Source organism: Citrus clementina, unplaced genomic scaffold (genome assembly GCF_000493195.1).
Source record: "Citrus clementina cultivar Clemenules unplaced genomic scaffold, Citrus_clementina_v1.0 scaffold_3, whole genome shotgun sequence".
NCBI classification, from domain to species: domain Eukaryota; kingdom Viridiplantae; phylum Streptophyta; class Magnoliopsida; order Sapindales; family Rutaceae; genus Citrus; species Citrus x clementina.
The window spans coordinates 14,226,823-14,235,325 of NW_006262339.1; positions in this window are offsets into that span (position 1 = coordinate 14,226,823).

The following is an 8,503-nucleotide window of genomic DNA, read 5'->3' on the forward strand; positions in this document are numbered from 1 at the left end:
TAAAAATATCATTCTTTTGGAAAATGCGATCAGAATCTATAGCTATTAATAGCAATGAACAATCTTCTAAATAGTTCTTTCAAAATGTCATTGTATTTAGAAAATGTGAGCATAACTGTCAAAATATGGTACTCTATTGAAACATTTTTTGTCCTCTTCTGTGAAGGGTAACGTGCCTAATGGCACAAATGTTTCATTTAGTCTATTTCCTCTTGGACGCTGCAGATTAAGATAGTCATGGAATGAAAAAAGAAGAAAGAACTGCGATACCCATGATTTAATGAAATTGTCATGAGAACTCTTTTATTCTAAAAATGATCACATAGACCTGTGGTAATTAATGTGATGTTACAAGTTTACTTAATCTTAGTCATATTAGGAATCCTAGTTTAATATTAAGTCAGATTAGATCAGTTGCTTATTATCAATAGATTGAAGCTAGTAGATATATGTCTCAATTGTAAGACTAAGTCAGCCAGCAAATAAAAATAGAAAATCTTTCTCCTCTCTTCTATCCTACGCACTCTATTCTTTTTCATTTTTTTAGTTTGTTTGTTCTAACCAACATAAAGTGGTATCAGATCTTGAAGGACAAAGGGGGCTGTACCACAAAAAAATTAAAAAGAAAAATCTGTTGTTGGAATAATAGTCAGTAAAACAAAAATGCGTGCACCAAGTACACCAGTTCAACAACAATCATACGTGACATTCTTTGAAGGTAAGAAATGTGATTTTCGGTACGTAGAGATGAGAATTGTTTTCAACTCTCTTGATTTATAGGACTTAGTAGAGGAAAGATTTGAAGAACCCGAATCAACAAAAAATTTGTCACAGGCATAGAGAAATTATTAAAAGAAAAGCAACAAAGAGATGCTAGTGCTCTTGGGAAAATTCATCAAGGAGTGTCCAACTCAGTTTTTCCAAGAATCTTGGTGCAACAAAAGCAAATGAGGCATGGGATATTCTTCATAATGAATTCAATGGGAGCTCAAAAGTGATACTCTTTAAACTTTAAGATTTTAGAAGGGATTTTGAAAATATCAATTTGAAGGAGATTCAAACTATGCAAGTATTTTCATAAAGATTTATAGAACTTATGAATCAAATGAAAAAAAATGGTGATCAAATTAAAGATAAGAAAATATGTGAAAAGGTGTTGATTAGTTTGCCTAAAAAAATTGATCTTATTGTTTCCGTTATAAAAGAGATAAAAGATCTTTCTATAATGACAATTCAAGGATTGATGGGTTCTTTAAAATCTTTTGAGTGAAGATTGTTGCAATGTTCTAAAAACTTTATTGAGATGCGTAGAGGTGGTCAAAAAGGAAGAGGAATGGGGAAAGGAAGAGAAGGAAATAGAGGAAGAGGACAATCAAATTATAATAGAAAATCACAAGATGAAGAGGGGTCACAAACGCAACAAAGATGCGATATTTGTAAAAGCAGCAGTCATATGCAAAAAGATTGTTGGTTCAAAGGGAAACCTCAATGTCATAATTGCAAAAACTTTGGACACTTGAAAAAAGATTGTAAAAACAAAAACAATCAACAAGCAAGTGTGGCACATGAGAAAAAAATGCGATAAAATTTTACTTTTTGCTTGTCAAACTGCCTCTAAACATAAAAATACTATTTGGTTTCTTGATAGTGGTTGTAGTAATCATATGACCGGTGATGAAAAAATCTTCCTAGATATAGATGCTACAGTTAACTCACAAGTAAAGATGGGGAATGATGCTTTAGTACAAGTAAAAGGGAAAGGGACAATTAAGGTTCAAACCAATGTTGGAACTAAGTTTATACAAGATGTATTACTTGCTCCAGAATTAGAGCAAAATTTACTTAGCGTTGGACAACTTTTAGAACATGGATAAGTGGTTAGTTTTAAAGATAATGGTTGTTGTATTCATGATAAAGAGACAACATGCATCTTGTGAAGACGAAAACATTGAGAAAAATTGAAGCTTTCTGATTGTTTACAAATATAGGAGAAATATAGTTGTCAAAGTAGACAATCTTGAAGAATCATGGTTATGGCATAGAAGATTTGGGCATTTAAGTTTCCATAGACTCAAATTACTTTCTCAAAATAATATGGTTGTGTGGCTGCCAAGTTGCATTAAAGACAAAGAAGGAGTTTGTGAAGATTGTGCACTTGGAAAGCATCATTGACAACCCTTTCCAAAAGGAGTCCTATGGAGAGCAAAGAAAGCACTTGAATTAGTTCGCATGGATGTTTGTGGACCTATATCTACACACTCTCATGGTAAAAATAGGTACTTCATTCTATTTATTGATGATTTTAATGGAATTACAAAGGTATTTTTTATGAAGCAAAAATCTAAAATTCTTACTATTTTCAAGAAATTTAAAAGTTCCATTGAAAAACAAAGTGAAAATTGTATAAAGATTTCAAGAAATGATAGAGGTAAAAAACATAATTCAAGAAAGTTTGATAACTTTTGTGAAGATGAGGGTGTTGAAAGACAACTTACTATTGGTTATACTCCACAACAAAATGAGACATCTAAGAGGAAAAATCTATTCGAAAGGAAAAATCAAACGGTGATGGAGATGGCCAAGTCAATGCTTCGTGAAAAGGGGCTACCTAAAACATTTTGGGTTAAAACAATTTATATGGCTATGTATTTAATAAATAGGTGCCCAACAAAAGCACTTCAAAATCAAACACCAATTGAAGCTTGGAGAGGAAGAAAGCTACATGTAAGACATCTCAAAGTATTTGGTTGTATTTGCTACTCACAAGTTCCAAAAAAAAAAGAGACATAAACTTGATGAGGCAAGTGAAAAGTGCATTTTTACAAGCTATAACTCACAATCTAAAGGCTATAGGTTGTATAGTTTAAACACTAACAAGATTGTCATAAGTTGTGATTTGTTATTTGATGAAAAAGCAACATTGAATTAAGGGCAAAGCAAAGGTGAACAAAAGGTTATTAATGTGGAAGAAATCAAAAAAATAATTGATCATTGATATTGAAACAATGAAAATTCATCTGAAGTATCTCCACCATCAAGTCCATTGTCAGCATCAAGACTCATCAAGTTCATCAAGTCCAAGCAAAATGAAGAGTTGGGATGATATTTATGGAAGATGTAACTTGTGTGTCTTTGAACCTGAAAATTTTGAGCTAGGCATAGAAGGTGAAGCTTGGAGAAAAGCCATGCAAGAAGAAATCAATGTCATTAAGAAGAATAAAATATGGCAACTTGTTAAGAGACCAATTAACAAAGAAATAATTGGAGTAAAATGGGTTTATATAGTGTAGTATGATTTCGATGGAAGCATACAGAGAAACAAAGCAAGATTAGTGGCTAGGGTTATTCACAACAACTCGGTATTGACTACAATGAAACTTTTACTCCAGTTACTCAGCTTGACAGCATACGAACTCTTATTGCAGTGGCTGAACAAAGAAGTTAGTGACTATATCAACTTGATGTCAAATTGGCTTTCTTGAATGGAGAATTGGAAGAATATATTTATGTTGAATAACCTCAAGGATTTATTGTCACCGGAGAAGAACATAAGGTATATAAACTAAATAAAACTTTGTATGGCCTGTAACAAGCTCCAAGAGCTTGGTACACTCAGATTGATGGGCACTTCTTAGAAAAAAGGATTCAATAAAAGCAAGAGTGAACTCACTTTATATGTGAAGTGCCAAGGTATGTCTGACATTTGTTGCTCTTTATGTTGATGACTTGATTTTGTTGACCACAATGGGAAAATAATTGAAGAATTCGAAATGGAGATAATGAAAAGTATGAATTGAACAACATGAGTATGTTGCATTATTTTCTTGGCATTGAAATTTATCAAGAGGATGATGGAGTATTTATTTGCCAAAAGAAATTACTGAAATTATTCTTAAGAAATTTGGGATGTATGGCTACAATCCAATATCAACACCCCTTATAGTAACTAAAAAATTAATGAAGATAAAAGGAGGAGGTTGATGAGACCCGTTATAGAAGTTTAATTGGGAACTTATTTTATCTCAAAGCCACAAGATCCGACATCACTTTTTCCTCAAGTTTGCTGTCAAGGTTTATTCAAGTACCAAGCCATATTCATCTTTGGGCAGCAAGAAGATTGCTATGATACTTATATGGAACAATGAATTATAGCTTGAAATTTAATAGAGATATAGATGTGAAGTTAATTGGTTTTTTTATAGTGATTGGGGTGGCTATCTTGTTAATATGAAAAGCATTTCGGGTTATGCTTTTTCACTTGGTTCTAACATAATTTCTTGGGTGTCGAAAAAGCAACAAACAGTGGTATTATCCACGGCTGAAGCTAAATATATTTCAGCTTCATTGGCAATTTCTCAAGATATTTGACTATGAAGAATTTTAGGAGACATCCACGAAAAGCAAGATGAAGGTACAAAATTATTTTGTGACAAAAAATTAACTATAGACATGGCAAAGAATTTAGTTTATCATAGTAAAACAAGACACAAAAGCATCAAGTATCATTTCATATGAGAAGCAATTGGTAATGGAGACATTCAGCTCAAGCATTACAAGTCTGAAGAGCAGGTGGCTAATATATTCACAAGGGCTCTGCCAAAAGTGAAATTCCATCGAATAAGGAAGCTTTCGGGAGTTGAAGAACATCACATCAAAGGGAGAATGTTAATTAACATGATGTTCAAGTTTACTTAATCCTAATCATATTAGGAATCTTAATTTGCTATTAAGTCATATTAGATTAATTTCTTATTGTCAAAGGATTGAACTTTGAAGCTAGTATATATATGTCTGAATTGTAAGACTAAGTTAGCCAACAAATAAAAATAGAAATCTTTCTCCTTCCTCTGTCATACGTGCTCCGTTCCCTATTATTTTTCAAGTTTTTTTTGGTTCCTTGACACAAGTTTTTCAAACAAATAACCAACACTCTGAATCATTGGTGCAAATGTCTAATAATACTTGTTGGCATTGTAAGTACTATCCAATACAACAACATCACCATAAACTTGATAAACTTCCTAGATACTGCACCACCCAAAAAATTAAATAATGAGTACTATGATCCTCATTATCTATATTTATTTTAAAATTAAATGCATAGTTCTTTTCTTATTCTGATTGAAAATGCTTATGTAACATATTTTCATCATGTCCTTTCACCTGACTATGCACATTTCTTCAATTATTGAAGATCCTTTGACTAAATTCCAGTTTTCTCGATGCCCCCAGCTTGCACCTCAAGAATGATAAATTGTTGATGAACAGGGATATTCACAGATGAAAGTTGCTGTGTAAGTAATATTTTTTAGCATTAATTTCTTATATGACGGTGATACCTTAAACAAATGTATTATTTAAGGGTTGTCAGTGAGTGATTGTGCTAACTGAACATGCTAATAAAAATTTGTTTGAGTTTACTGTTCTTTAACCTCCCAAGACTTGCTTAATGCTCCTCACCAGCCTTTCCACATTGATCCCCTGTCTTTATAACATTGCCATTATTTTTAATAAAAGCTAATCAAACAAATATTAGATTGTAAACTTTAAAAACAAATGGTGAATAATGCTACTAACTTTTTTTAAACTAAAAAAAATCGGGAAATTTATTAAATAATGGTCAAATGTACACTTAGTTAAAGACGTAGTGAGCCTTACTCCTAAGTGAATATAAAATTAATGTATTAAAGTAAAAAATTACTGACGAAATGACTACTGAAACAGCCAATTAAAATTATAATAAAAGGATCCATTAGTATCATTAAACAACATGCAATTAATATACGAAGGAGGATGCCAAAATTCACTATGTCTCTCTAAAAGCTGTGTTTATACCTAAAAGAATGCCAAAATTCACCCAAAAAGGAACCAATTTCGTCTCTCTAAACGCCAGTTGTAGTACAAGCTCGTAGATTTCCTTTTGACAGCCCATCAGAGTTCACTTTAATCCACCTCAGTTTAGGGGGCTTGCATTTCAAAATTGAAACTTTTGGAGAACGATCAAGCGAGAACAGTAAACTAAGTTCACTCATATTGGCTTTGCCTTTCCCATTACGGAAAGATACCATTAGAGCACGACAAAGGACTGATTTCTATAAAATAATTAAATAATGAATGGGTTCTTAACTCCAATTATAGTTTTTTTTAAAACTCAAAGCATTCTCTACACACTCTAGTTCACATAAAGTATCTTCTAGCCTATTCCACTCATATAATGAATAAAAAAACTTAGCGCAAGCTTAAATTGCCTATGCTAAGAACCCTTTTATAAATAACCTTAAGATATAACTTAAGACTCTTAAGCTGCCACTACTAAACAACTGAGATTAACACAACTCCTTCTCTTCCTTCCATCAAATAAGAAAATAAATTATACACTTTAATTTATGGCTTAATTAAATAACACCATCTCTTAGATGGGTAATAGTTATAAGTTTATTTACTTTGTTCAACTAACTAACCGATATCATGTGGACCATATATTGTAAATTCTTACACTATCACACTTGCTACATGATAAATAAAGTAATTGTAAATGACAAACTCACAACTTGACATGGGCAATGAACTTTAGACTACCAATATACGAACTTTATTAACTTAATAGAAAATACTGATACATGAATTATGGCGGTCATGTTTTCAATAAAGAATAACATCCCTTTCGATGTATTACAAGTACGAGACTTTCTAAGTGCAATTCACAAACTTCATGGATGAGCTTTTATAAATGATTTAGGGTCCAACTTAATTAGACCCAATGGACTATATAAAAAAAAAAAAAAATTTCCTTCATTTTAACAAATAACAAAACTTAAAAATATGGATTACATATGCAACGGAAATAGTATGATTATAATCCATTATAAAAATGTCATTCTATATCTTCTTGCATTATATTATTTATCAAAATATGTTAAGATGCTATGGCCATTCTCAAGATTTTTTATATCTTTTTTGACACCATCAAATCAAAGAATGCAATAATGACATTGAACATATGTAGCATTGGCTCAACTCCACTAAAATAAAACTTGAGTTTATAAATAATATGTCTAACATTAAATAAATGGAAGACATAAAGCAATATTCAAATCTCAAAACAAAAGACCTAACTGTATTCACATGCATAATTACGTGTTCCAATTATTAAGTAAAATAACAAAATATTCTTAAAACAACTTAAATACACAATTTCAAGATGAGAACATTTTATCTAAGGAAAAACTAATTGTCAAAAATGATACAATTTCAACACTCACACATTCTTCTCACCGTTAATGGTCTTAATATTTCAGACTCCAAAATTAGAGCATAAAATTTATGTATAGTTAATTATATTAATATATAGCTCCAATTAGTAACATCTCTATGTGAGTAAATCATGTCATGCTAGCTTGAATTGGATTACTCTAAGCACCCATCTCTGTTAATGTAATTACTTCTGGATTTAGAGGACCTAATTGAACTACCATTATTCTATGCTCTCAATAAAAGTGCCAACATAGGCACGTAGACCATTATAAATATATTTTTGATAATAACTACATAATGAATGTATTGTAAACAGATTCATAATACTCCATTTGTGACATGCAACGGATCTAAGGTTGGTAAAATGCGGGTCTCGATCTAGGTATGGTAATGCCTAGACCTGACCCGAATTTAATTGCCAAGTTTTTTAATGCGGGTTTTTGTACCTGGATTTGATATTTTTCAATGTTATAAATGCACAATTTTTAAATTTTTTTGTAAGTTTATAATTTTTAAATTTATTTCAAGGAAATTGGACATGAAAATATGAACTTTATGTTAACATGAAAGTTGATTTTGATGATAACAAACAAGATTAAGAATGATTAATCTTTTAAGCTCAAATTGTATGGGGAGCTTAAATTTAGGGAGAGCAATTTGTGCAATCATTCTTTAAAAACATGAAAAATTTGTCATCATAAAAAAATGGGAGATTGTTAACATTTATGTATCTATAATGTTGATTTTGATGATAACAAACAAAATTAAAAATGATCAAGTTTTTTAAAAGCTCAAATTATTTTTTATACATTTTAAATAAATCATTATTTTCACATTATAAAGGTTTTATATTTAATGGCAAAATTGATTTTATGAAATTGGTTGTTTTTCAAGTTTATGGTCTAATTGAAAGAGTTTTGAAAACTTTGAAATCAACAAGTATTGCTTAGAATTCTGAAGAAGGACTTATTTGAAAACTTTCATAGCGTTTTGGGTGATATCATAATTTAAGAAATTTTTGGGAATAATGAGTATTATTTAGAAATTCTGAAATTGGACCTTTGTGCAAAGTTTTATGACGTTTTGGGTCATATCATAATTCTATAAAGTTTTGAGTCAAAACTATAATTTTATAAAATAGTTCACTGTAGCTGTCACTATAGCAAGCCGCTAACCGGATTTGACAAGGAGTAGACCAGATTTTGGACAGTAGCTTACTGGAATGAAAGCGGCTAATTGGATTCCGAAG